Source organism: Poromitra crassiceps (assembly GCF_964638095.1).
Source record: "Poromitra crassiceps genome assembly, chromosome: 6".
NCBI classification, from domain to species: Eukaryota; Metazoa; Chordata; class Actinopteri; order Beryciformes; family Melamphaidae; genus Poromitra; species Poromitra crassiceps.
Window position 1 is genome coordinate 56399454 of NC_139627.1, and position 27064 is coordinate 56426517.

Genomic DNA, 27064 nt, shown 5'->3' on the forward strand with positions numbered 1-27064 from the left:
CTGACAAGCTAGCATGACATGCTTAATAGTGATAGCTCACTACAGCCTGACAAGCTAGCATGACATGCTTAATAGCGATAGCCCACTACAGCCTGACAAGCTAGCATGACATGCTTAATAGCGATAGCTCACTACAGCCTGACAAGCTAGCATGACATGCTTAATAGTGATAGCTTACTACAGCCTGACAAGCTAGCATGACATGCTTAATAGCGATAGCTCACTACAGCCTGACAAGCTAGCATGACATGCTTAATAGTGATAGCTTACTACAGCCTGACAAGCTAGCATGACATGCTTAATAGCGATAGCCCACTACAGCCTGACAAGCTAGCATGACATGCTTAATAGTGATAGCTCACTACAGCCTGACAAGCTAGCATGACATGCTTAATAGTGATAGCTTACTACAGCCTGACAAGCTAGCATGACATGCTTAATAGCGATAGCCCACTACAGCCTGACAAGCTAGCATGACATGCTTAATAGCGATAGCCCACTACAGCCTGACAAGCTAGCATGACATGCTTAATAGTGATAGCTCACTACAGCCTGACAAGCTAGCATGACATGCTTAATAGTGATAGCTCACTACAGCCTGACAAGCTAGCATGACATGCTTAATAGTGATAGCTCACTACAGCCTGCGAAAGACAGAAAATGCAGGATGAGATGACAGTTGGTGAGGTTTCCGAGGCCCCTAGAGGTCAGAGGGCACTGGCCCAATCGGCCGTGTGTGTGTGTGTGTGTGTGTGTGTGTGTGTGTGTGTGTGTGTGTGTGTGCGTGCGTGAGAGAGAGGTTTTCGAGAGGGACATACATGCCATGTGTAATGTATCCAAGCCAGGATTTCCTGCACTGCGTGCAGAATACTGGTGCGCTCACAGGCGCAGTGTGGTTTTTAGGGCTAAGAGCTGTTTAACACCTGATTTGTTTCCACACAGTAAAGCACATGAATATTGTTTTGTTCTTATAAAGACATGGCAGTTTGGATTGGATATGTTCAGCTAAAGCCAATAACACACAGGCAACTTTTTGGAGCAACACTTTTACTAATAAGTGACTACAATGATTTAGTCATATAATAGCCTATGTGGGTCGGATAGCTGATTTGACAAAGACTTTGTATTGCCTACACTGTAGCCTTTGCAATATAATGAATTATGTGACAGTGACATTAGTAATGTCACATAATGCAACATTGTTTGGATCTTACCTGCAATTACCACTCATCACCATAGGTGTCACCCAGGAGAACAAAGCTGAAATCTTAGAGATTATCACTTTAAACTCAGAACTAAAAAAACAAAAACAAAAAAACATTGCAAGTGACCCTAATCATCTTGGGTAGTATTAAATTGTGTGGTGTGGTGTTATTTCATTTATTTTCTTAATTCCAGGTGACCCTATTTGAATTCCAGGCGACCCCACTTAGGGCCGCGACCCTAAGGTTGGGAACCACTGGCCTACAGTGTCGTGTGTTATGACTCTAAAGGCAACATTTTGGGAAACATTGCTGCTTTAATCACTCAACAAAATGTCGCCAAATGTGAGACAATTTTGGTCTCCATTTGTTAGTTGTTGCTGGGAGGGTTGCCCAAACAATTGCCCCACTCACAGGATAAACTCAGCTTCCTGACTGGAAACATTTGTAAAGTCTGTAGTTCCAGGGAATAGACTGGTCCCTCTGCTGTCCAGACTGCTGTGTGTGTGTGTGTGTGTGTGTGTGTGTGTGTGTGTGTGTGTGTGTGTGTGTGTGTGTGCGTGCGTGCGTGCGTGCGTGCGTGTGTGTGTGTGTGTGTGTGTCTGTGATACAGAGATACTGATACATTGGTGATATTGATCCCTGATCAATGAACTTCCCTCTGGCTGCTTTAGATCCTCTAAAGAGAAATTGAGAGCCATTCTACCAGCGGCAAAAGCTGAGGAACTTGATGAGGCCTGGGGCCCTATCTTCCCAAAAGTGCTAATTTAGCGTTTGCGCTTGTTTAACGCCGTGCGCAATGCAAATTGGGGGCGGACACAAGAGCATGCCTGTGATAATTGTACTGAGCATAGGCTGCCACATGCCAAAGCAGGCATTTCAGCGCTAAAATGTGGGGATGGATGGCATTATCCTATCGTCAGCAGCGCACAATGATTTTGCGCTAAGAGCTTTGAAGAGGACCGTTTACGCGCAAATACCTCGCTGCGCTGGGAGCGCACCGTAATCTCCGTGCAGCGCAGCGCATTGCAAAAAATAATTCCTTTTGGATGAGAGCAGAGCCTTGCCACGCCAATACATCAAATTATGCTGCTAAAATTGGGTATTAGCAAATAATTCAGTGAGGCAATCAACTATAACTCACTGAGAAATTTTGATCACATCGCAAAGAGGGAAATTAATTGAGAAAACTTGTTGGACAATGGACATAGGCTATTTACCTCCATAACCCGGAGGGTCGTTGGCACCACAGACGATCTGTCAATAAGCTCTCTCTGTCCTCGCACGAGTGAGTACACTCTATTACGCATGGAGAGAATTACAGCATATTGCATGCCTCGCGCAAACAGCCATTGCGAGACGGGAATCTGATTTGATTTTGATTGACATAATGCCCAGGATTGCCTGTCCACACCGTGAATAATTCTAGTAGTTAAGACCGCCCAAATCATGTTTTTGGGATTTTGGCACGGCTCTAATTCGCGTCTGCGACACGTGCCGTGAACGTTTTCGCATGCCCGCCGAGAATTGCATCCCCAACATATTTCGGGGCTGTTTTAACTTAGAAATCAGGGAGGTCACGTCTATCAGACAATTATATCACTTTTAAACAGTTACATTTCTGTATAAATCATTACAATATGCTCCCGTGAGGTGGGGATGCTGCCGGCGCTGGGGTGCAAAACTCGCCATAACACCTGGACACTGGCGCAAGGTGGACTGCTATCTTCCCTGCCTTAAGGCACGCGCAAACAGGTTGCGCAAGCGTTAATAGGGGATATCGCCTGTCGGAAGATAGTGCCCCTGGTGTGTTGAGCAGGCAAACGGATCTTTTTGTGTGTGACAATTTTTGTATTGGTTTTTCAACATGTAGCCTACATTTGCAAATTATACACACAAATATAAAACAAGGCTAGGTGGAAACCTAGTGCTTGGTGCATAGGGTGCTTAAACAAGGCACACTCACACACATGCAATATGGAAGGAAGAGGCAGGTAGGGAGGGCCCGTAGCTCACACCAGTGTAAGCCCCACCCACTCCAGTGGCCAGGCCTATGCAGGGCACAAAGAAGAGGGCAATCTTAGTTCTGGACATCATGAGACAGCATGAGAAGGGCAGAATAGCAGCTTATGTTCTGTCCAAAAGAAAACAAGGTACAATTAGCCACAGACAAATAGAATTTGAAATGCTTTTAGTGAATTGCTACACTTACCAAAACCAGTTAGCATAGAGATATTGACCGCTCCTTATACTTAGACCCAGGACCATATACAGTAGGCTATGTTAGCCTGCCCAGCCTACAGGACCAATGGCTTGAGGAAGCAAGAAAACACAGCACATTGGTCAATGGCAAGTTGGGTTGTGTGGAGATGTGAAAGGTGAAATGCTACACTTACCAATGCACGTAGCCTGGGACTGTTTACCCCTTTTTGCAGGAGGACCCAGGAGCCTACGTAGCCTGCCTAATGGAGAAACAGTCTAATAAACACCAGGAAACATGTAGGTTAAGGTTTACAAATCAAACTTATGGGTCGCTACATACCTTCCTCCAATGGAGGTTTGGAGGGAAAGACACCAGAGAAGCCATCCTTACTCCATTGTCTGTTTGGAGGCTACTGATAGGGGCAGACCAAATGGACTAACCTAGAGCACCTGGTGTGTTTAAGTTAGTGGGCGGGACCCACCGGTTTAGGTCACCCTACTACACAAAGCTGAAGTTTGCCACTACTGTTGGAGCAGCTCAGAACTGCACAGCTTCTTCTTCCCGATTTCCTAGACATCGTTGTCAAAAGTAACGTTGAATAAAAATGTAAATGTAGAAAAATATCAGGAAAAATATACACTCGAGGACAGCTTGCATTCAAACGTGCGCCTTGTATTCTAATCCCCCAGGAGCCACAGCAGTAAGCCACCACAGTAATGGCGGCTTGTTTACATCCGGGACTTTGCCGGATTCGTGTATATCACAACAGTGAGGTCTTTAAAAAAACAGCAAGACAGGTTTTGTGCAGGACAGATGTGGTTTGGTGAAGATTTGACCAAATTTGAAGGAGAAATAGCGAAAAAATGCTTTTGGACAAAAGTCTAAATCTAGTTAGACGGAAATGGGCGTGGTTTATATAGAAAGAATGTTGATCGTAGAAGCTATGGTTCCAAAGTTATGGACCAAAACGTAAAGAGGGCAGTTATAGCGCCACCGTGAGGTCAATCATGTATTTTTTTAGGCCAGAGTAGAAGAGTAAAAAAACAACAACACGATTTTCAGACGGCAGCCCGTCTTTATTGTCACACGAACACACTACAACACATGCATGCGGCCACAACACACACTCATGCTGACGGTGGCGAAATATGTCCTCTGCATTTGACCCATCCAGGCTTGTCCTTTCCTCCAGGGGGCAGGCCAGGAGCAGTGGTCGCTATTTCTTTCCAGCGGCCGGGGACCTTCATTGGACCATCATTGGACCAACTTCAGATGTTGTCGTCACTGGTCGGATGACGATCTTCTGCATGTTTTTAGTGGGGGGTTATGTACGGAGGAACCCCCTGGGGTGTACGGGGAGAACATGCAAACTCCACACAGAAAGGCCCTTTCGACGAGATAGCCCACCTGGGCAGTAGGCACTGAAGATATGGGGGGGTCACAACTCCAGCGCCCACAGCTTCCCAGGTGGGAATCGAACCCAGGACCTTCGAGCTGTGAGGCGACAACGCTTACCACTGCACCACCGTACCACCGTACTCTTTGAACCGACTGTATGTACCCAATTTGGAAACCGTCGCACTTATGGTTTGTGAGCTACGGGTACTTATTGTTGCCATAGCGCCCCCTATAGTCGAAATGACACAATTGTTTTTTTATCAGCTCAGAGTACATAGTTGCACACCTGTACCAAGGTTAATTCGCAATGGATAATGAGTGAGTTAGGGCGATTTTTGTGAACTAGGCCACACCAACAAAAGTTTGGAAGTCGATTATATCACAACGGTGCAGAATAGGTTTTGTGTAGGACCGTCCACCCACGCTGTGTGATGTGGTTTGGTGAAGATTGGACAAAATGTGAAGGAGAAATAGCGGAAAAAAACGCTTTTGGGGAAAATTCAAAATGGCGGAAAATCTAGTTAGGCGGGAATGGGCGGGGCCTATATAAGCAAATGCGGAATGACCCAAATAATTTTGATTGTAGATGCTACGGTTCAAAAGTTATGGACCAAAACGTAAAGAGGGCTGATATATGGCCACCTAGTGGTCAACAAGTGTATTTTTCCGCCCATAGTAAGGTGACTCTGTGAACCTACTATACCAAGTTCGGTAGTGGCAGGTCTTATGGTTTCTTAGTGGGACCAAATGGTCTCCCAAATGGGCTTGCAAATTGGGTGGACAAACTCTGTTATAGGGCCTGCACCACTGCGTGCACTGGCCAAACATACAGCAAAGAAAAAAACAAGACAAGACAAGACAGCCTCCCCCCCATTGCCATATCAACAATATAACATTACTTCTCTACAGCCGTACAAGTTCCTTATTCATACGTATAGTATTATAACATATGATTGTACACAAAATCATATCCGCTCCTGTTCAACCACTCTTCCTCATCTGCAGGTATAGGGCTGGGCGATACGGCCGGAACCAGTATCGGAGCACACACTTGAGTCTTTGTCAACATTGAATACATCGTGACAGTAATGTCAGTCTGGCAAACAGATCAATGTGACCCATCGCTCAACTTCCCCGTCCTACGAACTGTACACTGCATATGTTTTTGATGCTGAGTTATGTTCGCCTCAGCCTCAAAACAGATACTTCCTCCCCATGAGGAGTTTGGTTTCCCCTACGTCACACGGCGTTATTATAAGAGCTCCTGATGGAGGAGGCGAGGGCCACTCTCTCATGGAGACACCTGTGGACAACGTGGAGGGTCAGGTGTGTGCCAATATTAACCCACTGTCTGAAATGTCCCTCAGCAGGAGTGACCTCCACAGCTTCCAGACTGAAGGTGAGTGCCTGCCTGAAGTAGAGCTTATATGAATCAGCTTGGACCCCAGAGTGAGACTGAGACTCAGACTAATATATTAGCTTTGGTTGGAAATTGGTTGGAAAGAAATACTGAAATGATGGCTCTCTCAAGATGCACGTTTCCTGCAGGGCACTGGTCATATTCTGCCATTTTCTATTGCTGTTTTCTGTTTGTGTTTCAGATGTGAAGTCGAAGCGGCCAAAAACACAGTGGTGCTTATACGTGGCTATTGGTTACCTCATCTTGCTGACCGGAGTGATCATTCTCCTCCTATATAAAGGTAGAACTAATTAGTCACACCACAGAAGCTGATTGATTGTCATTATTATTATTAACCACACAGCCACATTTGAACGATTAAAAATGTCACCAAGTATATAAAATTAGGTTTCGAAAGTCATGAAAAAAGAAGCAGTATTCTCTACTCTGAAACTATGGGGGCGTGTCTACATAAGTGTCCCCAGTACTAGAGAGCTGCGCGCCGCGGGCCTGAAATCTCGGCCCTCACCCTCACCCGCCCTGTGACATGCAGACCCGTGCCCGATCCGGCCCAGATGAGTTATGAAATTAATTGGCCCGAGCCTGCTGCGAGGCCCGAAGCCAATATTACCATATAATGACACATCTCTCCCCCTCTCTGTTCCTCTGCTCCTGCAGCCTCTCTCTATTTGACTCTCTCTCTCTCTTTCTCTGTTCGGGAGCTGTCGGCTGTACACGGACGGACACGGCACACACGGCTTTTTTTTTTTTTTTTTACATACTGACACAGCACGCTGTCTGTCGCTGACTGAGCGGAAAGCTACATGTCATGACATGAGTATGAATGGCAGACTAACGTCACCTGAGGGTCTGTGTGTGACTGTGTGGCTGGGGGAGTGTCTGTGCACTCCTCCTCTTTGTCTGTCTGTGCTGCTCTGCTGTGTAAAATCAAGCGAGTAATACAACGTTATTTAATTTAATTATTGAAACGGGCCCGACCCCGGCCCGGCCCTATTAATAAAAAGAAAAGAAAAAACAAGCCCGGCCTCGGCCCGAATTGGCAGGCCCGAGGGCCCCGCGAGGGTACCTTCGGGTTTGCAGCTCTCTACCCAGTACACATTTCAGAATTGAGTTTCCAGGGACCAGGGAAGAGCATGGTGCAGGTTAGAGACCACGTTTCATTCATATGGGACTTGGATATAGGATTCTCTTTTGTTTATTCAAACTGTAAAAAAGAAGAAGAAGATTGACCTGCACCACCCTCTTTTACAAATATTTTACAATGTGTTTCTCTCTGTCCCAGTTTTCACAGAGTCCTCACATTCTGCCGCCACTTCAGAGAAGCTGCGATTGGCCAATCAGATTCCTCTGATCTACAACAACACTCAGGAGACCAACAGCCTGCGGAGAGACCTGGAGGTGCTGCAGAGCAAGGTCTGACTCTGATTGATGCTTTACACGTTCACTTTGTCTTTGTCTTTATTTAAGATCCCCATTAGCTACAGCAGAGCTGCAGCTATTCTTCCTGGGGTCAAACAACTTGCATAGTTTCAAGACATCAAACAATTTGCATAGTTTCAATCACATACAAAATTTACATTCTGTGTAAAAAATACATTCTGTACAAACGGTACAGTTTTGGATATTACATACATACATACTGTACCTTTCAAGGTATTGCATACATCAGAAATACCTATATATCATTACAGATGTGTAGAATATACATAAACTACATCACATATGATGTATGTATACCATTACCATATCTTATATATATAATTATACATATAACTATTACCATCACCATATATATTATATATTAGTTATGTACATGCTTCAATATGCTCTATATATACATATACACATACATACACACATATATATACATATACATACATATACACATATATATATACATATACATACATACATATACATACACATACATACATACATACACATACATACTCATATACATAGCATTATCACAGTAGTAAGTGCTGCTCAAGGCACATACTCATATGCATAGCATTATCACAGTAGTAAGTGCTGTTTTACCAAGAATTTAAAATGTTTTTTGCTTTTCTTTTGTGTAATATATGTGGGAAGGGTGTTCCATTCCTGCATACCTCTAAACATGACAGTTCTTTTCATCGCATTTGTTCTAACTACTGGAAGTGTAAAACCTCCTGCAGTAGCATTTCTAGTTGAGTATGTGTGCCTGTTATGACTTAGAGTTACATTTTCATACAGAGATAAGGGGTCTTTAGTGTCAAGAATATTCCACATAAACATAAGAAATGAATAGAGTAGTACCAATCCAAGGAGCTGTGCATGGCTGACACATTTGTTTTATGATCACAACGAAGTGCAATCCTAGCTGCTTTATTTTGTACCATCTGCAGTCTCCTTAGATTGGTCACTGCAGCATTAGACCACACCACTGGACAATAATCAAGATACGACAAAATTATAGCTTGAATAACCTGCTTTAGAATCACAGGCGACAGAAATTTTGCACAACTTTTAACAACAAAAATCCCATTACCCATTTTAACTACAAGTTTATCAATGTGTTTTGACCAAGTTAATTTATTGTCTAATATAATTCCAAGGAGTTTTGTCTCCTGGACTTGATTGATTGTCACATTGTCTATTGAGAGTTTCAAGACCGGGTTTGAACTAAGGGCATGACTTGAACCAAATACAATGCTATTTGTTTTTGATGTATTTAATACAAGTTTATTATTTTTTATCCATTCAACTACTGATTTCAGTTCTGCGTGAAGGACAGTATTTAATTATTTTTCTGTGAACGCCGATGTGTATATAGTTGAATCATCTGCGTACATGGAGATGGAGGAGTTATTCAGTACTAGAGGCAGATCATTAGTGAAAATGGTGTAGAGCAAAGGTCCCAGGCAACTTCCTTGGGGCACTCCGCATCTTACTGATTTAGCTTGTGAATAACTACCATTAAAGCAAACTGTCTGTGAGCGATTCGTTAAATAGTTTCTTATCCATGATGATGCTGGCTGAGAGAAACCATAACTTGCTAGTTTTCTCAGCAGCAATCCATGATCAATTACATCGAATGCTGCAGTAAAATCTAGCAGGACAGCCCCAGTCATTTTCTTCTTGTCCATTTCTCTCAGCCAGTCATCTGTCATTTGTGTTAAAGCAGTCGCTGTAGAACGTCCTTTTCTATATGCATGTTGAAATTCAGTGATTAGATTGTTGATGGAAAAATAGCATTGGATTTGTTCACATACAATTCTTTCAATTAATTTGCTCAAGACAGGCAGTAAACTTATCGGCCGACTATTCGGTCCTGAAAATGGCAGTTTTACATTTTTTGGGAGTGGTATCACTTTAGCAATTTTCCATTTTTCCGGACATAAGGATTCAGAGAAGGATAGATTTATGATGTGACAGATGGCAGGGGCCACTACATCGGGTACCATTTTCAGAAGTCGCACGTCAAGACCATCTACACCAGGTGGTTTTTCTTTGGTATTTCTCAGCAGTTCTTCAATATTCTTTACGGTTACCTTTTCAAAATTAAATGTACAATTTTTATCTTTCATTATTTTATCTATCAAACAGCCACTGAGTGGCTGTTTGCTACAGGCACCGTTTGTTCCCTGGAAAAGTGGCCAGTGCCCCTCCTGGCCACTCCCTACAAACGCCCCTGCCAATATTATGTTGAATTGCTGCGCTCCGCATGCTAGCTAAACGAGTCTATCACAGTCTGACTTGTGCCTGTCGACACACCTAAATCCTGCCCATAGCTGCCTCTGAACGATCCAGCAGGTGAAGGAGAAACTATGGAGGATGCAGAGTAGAGGCTGACAGGCTCGTCAGTGATGCTCTGGTTTGTTTACAGTAGTTGTATTAATGCTGCTCAATGACAATAAAGGCTTCTTCTTCTTCTTCTTCTTCTTCTTCTTCTTCTTCTTCTTCTTCTTCTTCTTCTTCTTCTTCTTCTTCTTCTTCTTCTTCTTCAACTGAGCTCGTCAGTGATCTGGTTTGTTTACAGTAGTTGTATTTATGCTGCTCAATGACAATAAAGGCATAATTTCTGTTTTTTTTTCTTCTTCTTCTTCTTCTTCAACTGAGCCAGCTGAGGTCTGACCTGAGCCGGGCCAACACCAGCCTGGAGGGAAGACTGGCAGGTAAGAGAGGCTGACTGTACACATGCGTGTTTGTGTGTGCGTGCGTGTGTGTGTGTGTGTGTGTGTGTGTTGAATGCATTCATTAACACATTCACTGCCAGACGTTTTTTTTTTTACTGTAGTTAGCTTCTGCCAGAGGGTTTTTTTGAGGATTCTGGCTCATCTTTCAAGACCCGAGGATTCTTTTCTGCTAAGATTTTGTGAACACACAATATCTCAAAAGAACTAATAGAATGTGTGCTTTCTCTGTCTAAAAGAGTTAGTTTGTAGAGTTAGTAGTTATGTAAGCATTAGCAGTTGAATACAGCATGGTTTCAGCGTCAGAAAAATTATTCAGAGATAAACGGCTTTTTGTGAAATTCGATAGAACAGTCACTTTAACCATTCATTTTTGGCATCAGTAAGAGTCAGACATCTAAACAATAGTTTTGAACAGTAATTTCCTCCATAACAGCAGGAAACCCCTCTCTGCTTCCAACTCCTCCCTCCGTGTGTGTTCTCCTCCTGCCTCCCTGGCTCTCCAGCGGGCGTGTCACAACGAAGTTGCTGCTGCCTGGCTGCTGCCTGTTTGCGCGGCCGCTGTTTGAGGAAGTCTGGGTGGACTCGCTCGTTTCGTGGAGTTTTGGTTGAGAGCTTTGATGCGATTCTGGTCATATTTATGCTGCGTGTTTCAAAGTGTGCATCCAATCTATTCTTGGAACCCCCCACCGTTGCCACCGCTGTGCATCAGCGCGAAAGTGAAAGCGTTTTCGCCATCAATTTTACAGTATGAGAACGGCTTCCTCGCGCTTTTCCCTCCAGTTTTGGGTCGCCTCTTTCTACTGTGGAGAGACATGTCGACACTCAGTGGGTCGGTAAAATAGATTATACACATTCAATACCTCCAATTCTGGTGTAGGAGACGTAAAAGGGTTAGATCAACGTCCCACCGTCAAAAAAAAAAAATCGATTCTGAAAACGTGTTAACACGTCGTTGGCAGTCAACAGCTGGATTCTGAAAACGTGTTAACACGTCCTTGGCAGTGAACGTGTTAATGAAAGAGTTTTGCAGAAATGAGTCTGACATGCTCTCTTCTTAAGCCTTGTATTGTCTTCCCATCGACCATGCTCCTGTTGTCCTCCCGGGTCAAATTGACCCACTCTGGTTTGATTGTTTATGAAGCATAAAGTTTACATGAAAATATATGTATTTTCTGAGTTAAAAACATGCAGAAATGATTAATTGTTTTAAAGATCAGAGGCACATTGATCGATTGAGATCACAAACTGGTATATGTCAAAGTTTAGTCAGGATACTGGTTTGAAACTATAAAAAAAAATGAATGGCAGCAAATATTCCCTCCTGTTGTCCTGCTGGGTCAAATTGACCCGGTCTGGTCTGACTGTTTATGAAGAATTCCTGTTTCCGCCTTTTAGCAACTTCATTCCAACCTACTGTTTGTCTTCATCACCAAGCTGTCACCTGTTCATCTTTATCATCAAGCTGTCACATGTTCATCTTCATCACCAAGCTGTCACCTGCTCATCTTCATCACCAAGCTGTCACATGTTCATCTTCATCACCAAGCTGTCACCTGCTCATCTTCATCACCAAGTCACCTGTTCATCTTCATCACCAAGCTGTCACATGTTCATCTTCATCACCAAGCTGTCACCTGCTCATCTTCATCACCAAGCTGTCACATGTTCATCTTCATCACCAAGCTGTCACATGTTCATCTTCATCACCAAGTCACCTGTTCATCTTCATCACCAAGCTGTCACATGTTCATCTTCATCACCAAGTCACCTGTTCATCTTCATCACCAAGCTGTCACCTGCTCATCTTCATCACCAAGTCACCTGTTCATCTTCATCACCAAGCTGTCACCTGTTCATCTTCATCACCAAGCTGTCACCTGTTCATCTACATCACCAAGCTGTCACCTGTTCATCTTCATCACCAAGCTGTCACCTGCTCATCTTCATCACCAAGCTGTCACATGTTCATCTTCATCACCAAGCTGTCACATGTTCATCTTCATCACCAAGTCACCTGTTCATCTTCATCACCAAGCTGTCACATGTTCATCTTCATCACCAAGTCACCTGTTCATCTTCATCACCAAGCTGTCACCTGCTCATCTTCATCACCAAGTCACCTGTTCATCTTCATCACCAAGCTGTCACCTGCTCATCTTCATCACCAAGCTGTCACCTGTTCATCTACATCACCAAGCTGTCACCTGTTCATCTTTATCATCAAGCTGTCACCTGTTCATCTTCATCACCAAGCTGTCACCTGCTCATCTTCATCACCAAGTCACCTGTTCATCTTCATCACCAAGCTGTCACCTGCTCATCTTCATCACCAAGCTGTCACCTGCTCATCTTCATCACCAAGCTGTCACCTGTTCATCTTTATCACTAAGCTGTCACCTGCTCATCTTCATCACCAAGCTGTGACCTGTTCATCTTCATCACCAAGCTGTCACCTGCTCATCTTCATCACCAAGCTGTCACCTGCTCATCTTCATCACCAAGTCACCTGTTCATCTTCATCACCAAGCTGTCACCTGCTCATCTTCATCACCAAGTCACCTGTTCATCTTCATCACCAAGCTGTCACCTGCTCATCTTCATCACCAAGCTGTCACCTGCTCATCTTCATCACCAAGCTGTCACCTGTTCATCTTTATCATCAAGCTGTCACCTGCTCATCTTCATCACCAAGCTGTCACCTGTTCATCTTCATTACCAAGCTGTCACCTGCTCATCTTCATCACCAAGCTGTGACCTGTTCATCTTCATCACCAAGCTGTCACCTGCTCATCTTCATCACCAAGCTGTGACCTGTTCATCTTCATCACCAAGCTGTCACCTGCTCATCTTCATCACCAAGCTGTCACCTGCTCATCTTCATCACCAAGCTGTCACCTGCTCATCTTCATCACCAAGCTGTCACCTGCTCATCTTCATCACCAAGCTGTCACCTGCTCATCTTCATCACCAAGCTCATCTTGCTCATCTTCAGCACATTGTGCTGGAACGCCTATTTTGGAACGGGCAACACCCAGACCTCTCTTTGCGCTCGGAACATACCGACGGTATCTTGCCAGAGCGCTAAATGACACTTGCGCGAGACAGGTGATAGGCTAGAGGCCACGCCTGGGCCACGCCTACACCTGCGTCATCCCAGCGCAAAACTGGACGGTGGAGGCAGACGATAGCTTAAGGCGCGCAAACGAAGCGCAAACGATAGCGCCGTTGGGAAGATAGGGCCCTAAACCTTAAAAGGCACCGCCCAAGAACCAATGAGCTTCCTGGAAAAGGAGAGAAGAGTGTTTTGCGACCACCAAGACCCATTTAATCATATACGTCTCCAAAGTGCACCGGACAGTGCCGGTGCATGCTCACTACAGAGCTTAATTGCTTAAAGTCCCTGGAAACCAAAATCCACAAAAACGTTCTAACTATGTTATTTAGGGTCTTATGTTAGTAATTATATGCCTCCGAAATTATTATGCATTACTTTCAACCCAAAGCCTTAAAATCGACACTTTTCTACAAGATTCTACAAGATACTTCCTCATTGAAGAGAGCAGTGCGCGAGGTGCTAAAATGCAGGAGCTTATGACGTCATAAGCTCTATAACCTTTGTACACGCACGCAACACGCAGTCCCGCACATTCTGCCTCCATCTCTCTTCAGAGTTCTAGTGGTCCCACACCTTTTTGCAGCTAGCTAACTACGCATTGCATCAACACAAAGGCTCTTTTAAGAACCAACATCTATCTATCTATCTATCTATCCATCTATCTATCTATCTATCTATCTATCTATCTATCTATCTATCTATCTATCTATCTATCTATCTATCTATCTATCTATCTATCTGTCTATCTATCTGTCTATCTGCGAGTTTATCGCCGGCGGTGTGTTGGAACCTTGAGAGGGAGAGCTCTCTCCTCTGCCTGCTGCGGCGCTGCTGCTGTGTGTGTGTGTGTGTGTGTGTGTGTGTGTGTGTGTGTGTGTGCGCGCGTGCAGACAGATAGACAGATGACCGTCAGTCAGTACGCTATGCGCTGCGTGGAGCAACCATAGGGAGCAACGCGCGAACACACACACACACACCCACGCACACACACACACTTTATTTCCTTCTTATCTCTCTCTCTCCTCTCTCTCTCTCGGAGCAGAGGAGAGAGGTCTGAGATACGTGCACATCATGAAACGCTCGGCGGCATGTGAAAGCCGCTTTGAGCTGCATCTTGATAGGCTGTCTTGCTCTATTTCCGTGTCTGATTGGTCCATTTCAACCTCGCGCCCCCTGCCGCTGGAACCGCCCAGCGTTTCGTTGTCGCAGACTAGCCCCCTCCCCCCCTCGCACCCTCCCCTGCTCCTCTCGCGCTTGAGAATTGTGGACACGCCCACACAGTCCGCGGGAAAAAGGACACTCTAAAATCGAATAGATTCTCATTACTTTTGCCATGAGTGTCAAACCTAAATTTATATACTTTGCGACGTTCATCATCGTTCAAATTTGGCTGGTGGCTTATTAACATAGGTTCCTGTGATGTGATGAACTCAAAATGCTAAATAATAAAGAAATATTTCTGGTTTCCAGGGACTTTAAGGCTCCCAACACTGTGGGTCCCTCTGTGTGTCTGGTGTTGTCTATAAATTTGTGTTTATTGGGGGGGCGCAGCGCTATTAGTGGGCGTGGTCACACACATTCCCTAATTTTTCCTTGACGCTAAAAGCCAGAATGCGTGGCGCTAACCCACGCCTTTTTAAGTGTAGAATTATTCACAAGTGTGGCCATTGGTAATCTCCAGTAAACCAATCAAATTCTTCCCTTCCAAGCTCCGATCCACGGAGCGACTACTCTCGTCAGAAAAGCCCTAGAAGCAAACATCATGTAAGTGAGGGGATAAGAAGATGACTGGGAAAGATGTGAAAGAGAGAGCGAGAGAGAGTGAGAGAGAGGGAGTGAGAGACAGAGCGGGGAGAGAGAGTGAGATAGCGGCAGAGAGAGTGATTGAGAGGGAGAGGGATCTGTCAGGCCTGCTCAAAACAGCTGTTGACACGTCACAGCTGTCAGTTGACGCTTCTGAGGAAGACTGCAGTTGTCAGTCGAAACTGTCAAGGTAAAAAAAACATTACTACACGTTTTGTCTGACTAAAAGAAACTAAAACTATCATTTGAGAGTGAGAAGGAGAGAGAGAGAGAGAGAGAGAGAGACAGAGAGAGAGAGAGAGAGAGAGAGAGGGGGGGGGGGGGGGGGGGGGGGGGGAGTCTGTATCAGACGAGCATGCAGACACAACTGAGAGTTGCTTTGGAAAGGCATGTCCGCAAAATAGTGTAACACCGTGGGTCCACCCCCGGCGCACTGAATAAGGCCTGGTTTTGAAAAGCGTTAAACGCAAAATTAACGTCCATTGGGAAGATCGCTTTAGGCTGGTATTTAAGGCTGAAACGCCCATTCTGGCACTGTGCCACGCCTCTTCAGCGCAAAGCGCATTTCGGGGCGTAAAAACATGACGGTATCGTCCCGAGTCAGCGGTAGGCAGGCGTAACGCGTGTTTTTTGTGTTTAAGGCCAGTTCAGTCAATGCAACCGTGCATATCAACAGAACAAAATAACAAAAGCAGAATTTCCTAACTTTGATTGGAATGTTTAGGCAAGACAATACCAATTTAAGGCCTAAAGCAGGAGTTTGCAGTCTACTAGTTGAAATTAATATGTGGCGGTCAAAATCTATTTGTGGTGGCTAGCATAGTTAGGTGGCATAGCTCAGTAACATATTTTTTTATATATTTTCTATTTTACAGTTTTCAGAACATGAAAACAGAACATAAACATAAAAACAAAAACAGGCTGATACACAGGAAAAAGGAAAAACATAATTATACTACATTGTCAAAGTAATGATTCGGCAACCAGCAGCGTAGTGTGCTCATGTGCTTATGAGAGATGCTACCAGCAGCGTAGTGTGCTCATGTGCTTATGAGAGATGCTACCAGCAGCGTAGTGTGCTCATGTGCTTATGAGAGATGCTACCAGCAGCGTAGTGTGCTCATGTGCTTATGAGAGATGCTACCAGCAGCGTAGTGTGCTCATGTGCTTATGAGAGATGCAACCAGCAGCGTAGTGCTCATGTGCTTATGAGAGATGCTACCAGCACCATAGTGTGCTCATGTGCTTATGAGAGATGCTACCAGCACCATAGTGTGCTCATGTGCTTATGAGAGATGCTACCAGCACCATAGTGTGCTCATGTGCTTATGAGAGATGCTACCAGCACCATAGTGTGCTCATGTGCTTATGAGAGATGCTACCAGCAGCGTAGTGCTCATGTGGTTATGAGAGATGCTACCAGCAGCGTAGTGTGCTCATGTGCTTATGAGAGATGCTACCAGCAGCGTAGTGTGCTCATGTGCTTATGAGAGATGCTACCAGCAGCATAGTGTGCTCATGTGCTTATGAGAGATGCTACCAGCAGCATAGTGTGCTCATGTGCTTATGAGAGATGCTACCAGCAGCGTAGTGCTCATGTGCTTATGAGAGATGCTACCAGCAGTGTAGTGTGCTCATGTGCTTATGAGAGATGCTACCAGCAGTGTAGTGCTCATGTGCTTATGAGAGATGCTACCAGCAGTGTAGTGCTCATGTGCTTATGAGAGATGCTACCAGCAGCGTAGTGCTCATGTGGTTATGAGAGATGCTACCAGCAGCGTAGTGTGCTCATGTGCTTATGAGAGATGCTACCAGCAGCGTAGTGTGCTTATGTGCTTATGAGAGATGCTACCAGCAGCATAGTGTGCTCATGTGCTTATGAGAGATGCTACCAGCAGCATAGTGTGCTCATGTGCTTATGAGAGATGCTACCAGCAGCATAGTGTGCTCATGTGCTTATGAGAGATGCTACCAGCAGTGTAGTGTGCTTATGTGCTTATGAGAGATGCTACCAGCAGCATAGTGTGCTCATGTGCTTATGAGAGATGCTACCAGCAGCATAGTGTGCTCATGTGCTTATGAGAGATGCTACCAGCAGCATAGTGTGCTCATGTGCTTATGAGAGATGCTACCAGCAGCATAGTGTGCTCATGTGCTTATGAGAGATGCTACCAGCAGCGTAGTGCTCATGTGCTTATTACCAGCAGTGTAGTGTGCTCATGTGCTTATGAGAGATGCTACCAGCAGTGTAGTGCTCATGTGCTTATGAGAGATGCTACCAGCAGTGTAGTGTGCTCATGTGCTTATGAGAGATGCTACCAGCAGCATAGTGTGCTCATGTGCTTATGAGAGATGCTACCAGCAGCATAGTGTGCTCATGTGCTTATGAGAGATGCTACCAGCAGCATAGTGTGCTCATGTGCTTATGAGAGATGCTACCAGCAGCATAGTGTGCTCATGTGCTTATGAGAGATGCTACCAGCAGCGTAGTGCTCATGTGCTTATGATAGATGCTACCAGCAGTGTAGTGTGCTCATGTGCTTATGAGAGATGCTACCAGCAGCGTAGTGCTCATGTGCTTATGAGAGATGCTACCAGCAGCGTAGTGTGCTCATGTGCTTATGAGAGATGCTACCAGCAGCGTAGTGCTCATGTGCTTATGAGAGATGTTTTGCATGGGATCACATGTAAGGGGTCCATGAGAGGTCAGCTGGGCGAGTCACTACATCAAAGTAGGCCAGAAACGGGTCCCAAATAGTGGTCCTGAGGAACCTGAGTCTCTCCATGCGCACAACTGAGACCATGTCCATCAGCCACAACTGAAAGGACAGAGGAGAGGGAGACTTCCACTCCTTCAGACTCTCTCCACAACAGTCGTCCCCTGTGTCAGGGACTGTTGCACAGCTGTAGGGAGGAGCATAGCTCAGTAACACCTTAATGAAATTTCTTCACATTTGGCTCAAACGTCAAAGTCTGGACAGACATGCGATGCATGTCGACTGTTCACTTGTTGGCGGAGGCATATATCCGTGGTGCAGTTGTTCTAGTTTGAGGATGTTTTCAGCCACACTGGAAGACACCAACAACAAAACAAATCCATAAAATGTTTGTTGTGATGTGTCTCTGTGCTTCCAGCTCAAGACTCTGCAGTGTCGTCCCTCAGAGACAGAGTGAGCGACACCGAGAGGGAGGTGGAGGAGCAGACGAAGGAGGCAGCAGCTCTCAGAGACGAGCTGAACGCCTCAAACACTGAGCTGAATGCCACCAACACCCAGCTGAGTGCCACCAACACCCAGCTGAGTGCCACCAACACCCAGCTGAGTGCCACCAACACCGAGCTGCTGCTTCAGAAGCAGAAGGTGGAGGACCTGGAGAGGGAGAACGCAGGTGAGACCCCCCCGGGGAAGCGCACATCACATTTAAACCAAATTAGCATGTTTTAAGGACAAAATCCACATTTACTTAATTAGAAGGAGATTTCACCTACTCTTTCTTACTGTTCACAAACATGATAGAACAATAGAGCAATTATGGTAAAACACTAGTGCTCTTTACACACCAAGAGCAATGTATACATGCAATTTATTATAATATATAATACTTTTTGTAAATGATGGTCATCTTCACGGGTCCTGAACCGAATAAATGTCTCTGATGGCGGATACTGGTGGTGTTACATTCAACTATATGATAATAATAATGATTTGGTTTCCCTTTGCGGCCAAACACGCCCGAGGTCACAGCCTTTACCATACCACCGGTGAGAGAGAGATTCACCCCGCTATTGAGACAGGGGATCCGGGTTGCACTCTCGTTTTGCCCGGGGGGGGGCGACTGGTTGTCCGTGTCTGAAGGTCAGGAACAAATCTACCGGCTGAAATGAACACGGTGTGAGAGTTTAGGAACTGGATGACCTAAACTACCTGAGGACAAGTGACTTGTGGACGTGTTGTCAGCGCCTGCTGCCTGGTGAAAAGCAAATCCTTCAGGTTTGAGTGACAGGCTGAGTGAGCTGCCTCGCTGTCATGGAGTCTGTGACTTGCTAAAAGCTGCCAGACCAGCGCTTTGAGCAGCAAGCCTGGAGCTGTTTGATGGAGCTTTTATGACAGAAGTTTGTTGCTTTTCTCTGCTTCCTGGTTTTGTTGGAGAATCGTGGTCACTTCTGTACAACTCTAGACGTGCTGTAGTATTTCACAAGGTGAGTAAGACAGCCATCTATCACATGACGGTGAAAACATGGATTGACGTTCTATGGCGGGGAATGACTTAAGGACAATTTTTGCAAGTTGTCACCTGTGACGTGAACAGTTCTACATAGATCTTTTTATTTTATATTGGAAGATAAGATCACAGTTGTTCACGTGACATCACTGATGACATCATGATGATGTCACAATGTATATGACATCATCAGTGACATCACAATGATGTCAGTGACATCATGGATCACGTCACTTCCTTTTCATTGTCCGTGCTCCACTGTTTAATCTAAATAGCAATTTGCGCCATGACAATGGCGATACTACTAGTCACAACTACACCTCCAGTAAATTTCCACTGTTGTGAGACGAGTTGACGTCTTCTATGCAGTGTGTTTTTACGTTAACGTTATTAGAAACAGACTTGGAAAAGGAAGTGATGGTGGCAGGAGAGGCGCTCTGTACAGGAAGCTGGGAAAAAAGGTAGGGCTGTCCCAGAGTCTATTTTTCAAATAAAAATAGACTCTGGCTTCCCAGATTGATGGTCAGAGAGTCAGACAGACAGACAGACAGACGGAGAGAGAGACAGACAGACGGAGAGACAGACAGACGGACGGAGAGACAGACAGACAGACGGAGAGAGAGACAGACGGACGGATAGAGAGACAGACAGACAGGCAGACGGAGACACAGACAGACAGACAGACGGAGAGACAGACAGACAGACAGACAGATGGAGAGACAGACAGACAGACAGACAGGCAGACAGACAGACAGATGGAGAGACAGACAGACAGGCAGACAGACAGACAGACAGACGGAGAGAGAGACAGACAGACAGACAGACAGACAGGCAGACAGACAGAGAGACAGACAGACAGACGGACGGAGAGAGAGACAGACAGACACACGGAGAGACAGACAGGCAGACGGAGAGATGACAGGCAGACAGACAGGCAGACAGACAGGCAGACGGAGAGACTACAGGCAGACAGACAGACAGACAGACAGACAGGCAGACAGACAGGCAGACAGACAGACAGACAGACAGACAGACAGGCAGACAGACAGACAGACAGACAGACAGACAGACAGACAGACAGGCAGACAGACAGACAGACGGTCAGACAGCAACAAGAATATGTTGGCGCTTATAATCACAAAGGAGATGAGTTAGAAAACACGGATGAGTTAGAAAACACTTCTGCAGACCTAAATCTAAATAAGAATTGGTTGAAGTTGAGGATGAACTTGTAGAAAGTGAGAAATAATAATTACCTAGTTTGAAATGATATAATCCCGCATGCCCACAAAAATGTAAAAGCAACTTTTACTCTGAGTGCATTTTAAATGAGCTTTACTTTGACTGAAGTAGATTTTTTAAACCAGTGATTTTACTTATAATACTTAAAGCCCCAATCAGTAACTTTTTCACCTTAATATAACAGCTTTTTAGTCATTGAAGATGGTAGAGTGACTTGTAACAGGGAGAATGTCATCTCTATGGTCACACACCACCCTCTAAAGCAGGGATACTCAACTTGCTTTGCCCGGGGGCCACTTTCGTGAAATGATAGGAGGCCAGGGGCCAGTTAATAAACAAACAATATACATTTTTCTGTAGTGGATTGTAGGTTTTTGGGGTGTCAGCCGGAGTTTAGTCTGACAATGTTGTGCACACCGGATAGTTAGTTAGGTTAAGTTAGTTAGGTTAAGTACATACATAAGTGCCTGGGTAGCGAGCAGATGGCGGTATTTGAAAGGCTTCTCCTGGGACTAAGCCGTTTGGTGCCTGCGTCCCGGTGGCAAGATGCATGCGCTGTACAGCCGGAGCGTTGCATTCAGGAAAACAAGGAAATAACTCGGTGCGGGTTTGCTACGAAAATGACGTTTCACGTAACTATGGATTATTATTTCATCACGTGGTGAGTACCCGATGTCACAACATGTACATAGAGCTTTCTGGCTCTGTGTTTTGTTTACTTTGAACGGCGATATCAATACCGATACTATGGCACCCAGAGGGCGCTGTTTCTCCAAAAGCAAAACTTGGAAAAGTTGCTGAATGGGGCTTTAAGTAACATTTCATCACTTCTACTTGAGTAGGTTGTTTTGTGTACTCTTTCCAGCCCTGCTTGTTGGTGTGCTGTAATTGGCTAGTTCAGTTCTAGCTAAACCAGATTGGTCGTTTGATTTTGACCACCTCTTAAAGAAGGGGTGGGTGCTCACAGACCAGTTGTTTAATGTAACCCCTTCATTGTACCATTGTTGCCATGTTTTATTGTTGTATTTTACGTGTGAATTGTAAACCCATGAGGGCTGGACACCAGGGAGGGCATGACACTTGAATCAATCAATCAATCAATCAATCATAGCAGAAGAGCAGCAGTCTCTGACGCAGGGGACGACTGTCGCCAAGAGACTCATTTTGAAGGAGTGGAAGTCTCCCTCTCCACCCTCTTTTCAGCTGTGGCAAGCTGACAGACATGGTCTCGGTTGTGCATATGGAGAGAATCAGGTCCCTGAGGAGAAACTCACTTAGGAAGTTTTCAATTATCTGGGACCCGTTTCTGGCCTACTTGACGAGGTTTAAGCGACGAGTAACTTGCCCAGCTGATTTCTCATGGAGTCCTTGCTTGGGATGGGTGTCTGAGTTTGTTTTTATTCGTTTTTTGTTGGTTTGTTTGTTGGCTTGTTTTTCATCTTCTGAAAATTGAAAAATAAAATATTGCACAAAAAATAGCAGACCAGACCAGAGGAGAGGTGTTACAGTAAAAAGACTTTAAGAGACAAAAAATACATTTCAACATGTGCACGAGCTAAAGCAGGCAAGACATTTTTTTTTCTGCGCTCAGTCCCTGATATTCTGATGTTCTGGGCTCAGCCCCTGATGTTCTGATGTTCTGGGCGCTGTCCCTGATGTTCTGGGCTCAGCCACTGATGTTCTGGGCTCAGCCCCTGATGTTCTGGGCTCAGCCACTGATGTTCTGGGTTCTGATGTTCTGGGCTCAGTCCCTGATGTTCTGGGCTCAGTCCCTCATGTTCTGATGTTCTGGGCTCAGTCCCTGATGTTCTGATGTTCTGGGCTCAGCCCCTGATGTTCTGGGCTCAGTCCCTGATGTTCTGCGCTCAGTCCCTGATGTTCTGATGTTCTGGGCTCAGTCCCTGATGTTCTGATGTTCTGGGCTCAGTCCCTGATGTTCTGGGCTCAGTCCCTGATGTTCTGCGCTCAGTCCCTGATGTTCTGATGTTCTGGGCTCAGTCCCTGATGTTCTGATGTTCTGGGCTCAGTCCCTGATGTTCTGATGTTCTGGGCTCAGTCCCTGATGTTCTGCGCTCAGTCCCTTATCTTTCCAAGTCCTAAAAACCACCCTGGCCTATGCTAGTTATTTCCTCATTTTAGGGGCAAGGCCATTTGGCTTTCTGTGTCACTTTTTTCCTTTTTTTTTGTTTCCCCCGTGTGCACAAGGCCACATGCCAGGGCACAAAGACCATTGAGTGAAACAAGAGGATTTGAAGCCTACAGATAAATAACTGACCTTCCAATGAGCTAAACTTAAACGTTTACACTCTGTGTCTAATCAGAGCGAGATAAATGATCAGGGCAGGCACACACACACGTCACACACACACTCACACACACACACACTCACTCACACACACACACACACACACGTCACACACACACTCACACACTCTCTCACACACACATACGCACACACACACACACACACACACACACACACACACACACACACACACACACACACACACACACACACACACACAAGCAGGGAGAGAGACAGATAACCATGATTATATTTCTTTAATATTCGTATAATATTTCTATAGTGTGTAGTAGGTTACTCGATAAGTCAACTCAATACAATGATTTGTCTCTGTCTTCCAGCTCAAGACTCTGCAGTGTTGTCCCTCAGAGGTGGAGTGAACGACACCCAGAGGCAGGTGGAGGAACTGCAGACAGGTAGAGAAGGTTTTTGATGCTTGTTTGAAAATACAGTATGAGACTTCATGTAGATCTTCTAAATTAAGTTATTAAAGTGAATCTTGAATCTAAATCTGACAAAGACATTGATGGCAGATAGTTTATTTGTTCCTCATCATCACATGGGAAAAGGTTTCTGTAAGGAGACTTCAAGTGAAAAGTCAGAAACAGTCTGTTATAATCATCAGTGTTGTCATTAAATCACACATTGGTTTAAGTGAGAGCTGCTCACACTGACTACGTTTACATCCACACAATATTCCACTATTATTCGGAAAATAACAATATTCTGAATTTGATAAGGGTCATGTAAACAGCATATTCCAGCTGCATTTTCAGAATTTGGCCATTTTCCGAATTTAGCATTTTCTGATTAAGACAATGTGGGTTATTCCAGTATTATTCAGGTTTTAGGAGGATTCTTTGGTCATGTATACAGCGCATTCGGAATATGTAACTCAATCAGGGTTTTTAGCGCACAGTTTGCTATGCATCTTGCCTGTTTTTGGTCAGCTGATGTGTATAGACAAGTTTCCCTGCGCTGGCCTAGGGCGGCGCCATAGCAGCCTTATATGTCCCCGGCTTCTGGCTAAGTCCACATTGCGTCCACAGCAGCGAGCACATCAGAAGGCAGCAGCCGAAATATCCAAACTTTTTTACAACGATCGCTAACATCAGCTACACTAACGTTAGCAGACGTTATTAACAATGGGTTATTCTGGAACATATTGTGCAGTGCGTGGCTGTCACAATACACAGAAACGCCTGAACGAGTGGTTGGATCGGGGTCATGCCTATGTTCCCCGCTCCTGCTAAAAAGGGTTATATGTTCCCCGCGTCCTATGTTCCCCGCTCCTGCTAAAAAGGGTTATATGTTCCCCGCGTCCTATGTTCCCCGCTCCTGCTAAAAAGAGTTATATGTTCCCCGCGTCCTATGTTCCCCGCTCCTGCTAAAAAGGGTCCTATGTTCCCCGGGTCCTATGTTCCCTGCTCGTATGCGTAAAGTTGGCGAGTGCAAACCGCAGGGCCATAACGGCATTATACATTGAGAACGACAAATCCCCCCCAATATTTAAGCCTGATCAAATGTGTGTCCCCCCCAATAAATTGATGTAAAAAAATAAGAAAACAGAGAAGGGCTGCATTTCCCAACAAAGAAGCTTCTTAAGAGTTAAGAAGCCCGGGGACCAACTTCGGGTGTTGTCGTCACTGGTCGGATGACGATCTTCTGCATGTTTTTTAGTGGGGGGTTATATACGGAGGAACCGCCTGGGGGAGCACGGAGAGAACATGCAAACTCCACACAGAAAGGCCCTTTCGACGAGATAACCCACCTGGGCAGTATGCACTGAAGATATGGGGGGGGACACAACCCCAGCGCCCACAGCGTCCCAGGCGGGAATCGAACTCAGGACCTTCTAGCTGTGAGGCGACAGCGCTACCGACTGCGCCACCGTACCGTTAAGAAGGCTCTTAAGAAGCATCTTAACTGGAGCTGTCCACCATCTCGATGTGAGAGGTCCTCTGCGGCCCACTAGATGGCACTCTGAGCCCACCAGTGGGAAATGAGCTTCTTAGCGCTAAGAAGCTTTTGGGAAACGCATGCCTTCGTAACGAAAGATCATCTTAGGCTAAGAAGCAATTTGGAAACGCGTTTGCTTCTTAAGGGGGCCTTAAGAAGGGTTAAATAAGCTTCTTAGCGCTAAGAAGCTTTTGGGAAACGCAGGGTGGGTTTCGCAAAAGCTTCCCAATTGCTTCTTAGCCTAAGATGATAGTGCTAAGATGATCTTTCGTTAAGAAGGTTTTGTAAGAAGGGTCTGGGGCATTCTTAACACCTTCTTAATGACGAAACACTGGCAGATCCAGCCGCGTCAGGCAAAAGGAGATACTTGTGTCCACTGTTCCTCTTGTGTTTTTCCCTTTTTCCTTTCTTTCATGCACCCTTTAGTGTTTAAAATTGGGGAACACTTGAAAATCTCCCCTGTATGTATGGTTACTTGTGTTTTAAATGTTTTACCATAGGCTATATTCCTTTTATAATAAGAATGTTGTGGATTTATATAGCACCTTTCATAGAACCCAAGGTCACTTAAATTCTGTAGTGTTTCTCGCAATTTTGTTGTATGCTGTGTATATAAAGCAATTTGAACTGCAGTCCATATAAATAATGTTTAATAGAAGAAGTTCTTGTTTAACATGACCACGATTAGGTTATTCTACAACAGTGTTTGTCAACCACTGGGTCGTGGCCCACTGGTGGGCTCAGAGTGCCATCTAGTGGGCCGCAGAGGACCTCTCACATCGAGATGGTGGACAGCTCCAGTTAAGCTGCTTCTTAACTCATTGAGTGCCATGGACGAGTATGTTCGTCATTTCGTTTAGTAGAGTGCCAAGGACGAGTATGTTCGTCAATTGCGTTTTTTGACGGTGGGACGTGGATCAAAGCATCAGGCATCTCCTGTACAAATATGGGAGCTATTGAAGGTGTATAACCTATGTTACGGACTCATTAGGTGGCGACAGTGCTCTCCAGATTACAGAAAGGTCCGGAAAACTGCAGGAAAAAGCCGTGATCAAAGAGAAACCGATGCATGCTGCAGCCAGAGCCATATAGATTGCTCTGTCTGCAGCTGACGTTGGCTGCGAACATCAGTCAATCCGCGCCCACAACTGAGCTCCTCTGCCTCTGTCTGTCTGTCTGCATATAGTTTCTCCACACGATTACCCACCAGAAAGGCAGCACCTGACGCCGAAGGGCCAAACCTTTCCCTGCAGTCCCGTTTGGCATTTCCTTGTTGCGCTGGGAGCCGCCCGGCGCAAAAACGGAGGCTCCGAAAATAGACTGGGTGCGTGTGGGGAGGAGTTTGCAGCTGAGGGGGGGAGAGGGGGTGGGGCACGCAGGCTCCACAGAACTACACCACGTCACTACATCAGAAAATATTAGCTAGAGTCAGTGAATGTGCTTGAAATGCTTCATTTCACAAAAGGCTGAATATCTCAGCTTATAATTTGAAACCTGTCTTTTTGCTCAAAACAGCCTATCTTCTCTGGCTCATAACTAAAGAACGGAAAATGGTATCAATAAACTTTTTTTTGCAGATGATAGAAGAGAGTCTCCTCGTTCTTTGTGCGTGTTCGGTGTTTACATAGTAATATCACACAATATTCTGTGGGCCTCGAGAAATCACTGAAAACGCTCTGAAACTCTGGCACTGGGAGCTTCCGTTCTCCAAAAGTGGCTGGCACTCAATGAGTTAAGAGCCTTCTTTAGCGATGTGTTAAGAAGGCTGTTAAGAAGGCGTTTGGGAAACACCTCTTTGGAGCCTTCTTAACTCCTTAAGAAGCTTCTTAACTCTTAAGAAGCTTCTTTGTTGGGAAACTCAGCCATTTACTGTTCGCGGCATTACTGCGGAGCCAGCGCGGAAGAGCAGAGCAAGAAACTAACCATTCTACGAACACGGAAATTGATGTAATGGGTATAGATACCACTCCCATAACATGTGTGTATCACTTAGGGTGTGGAGTCATAGTCTATTTTTA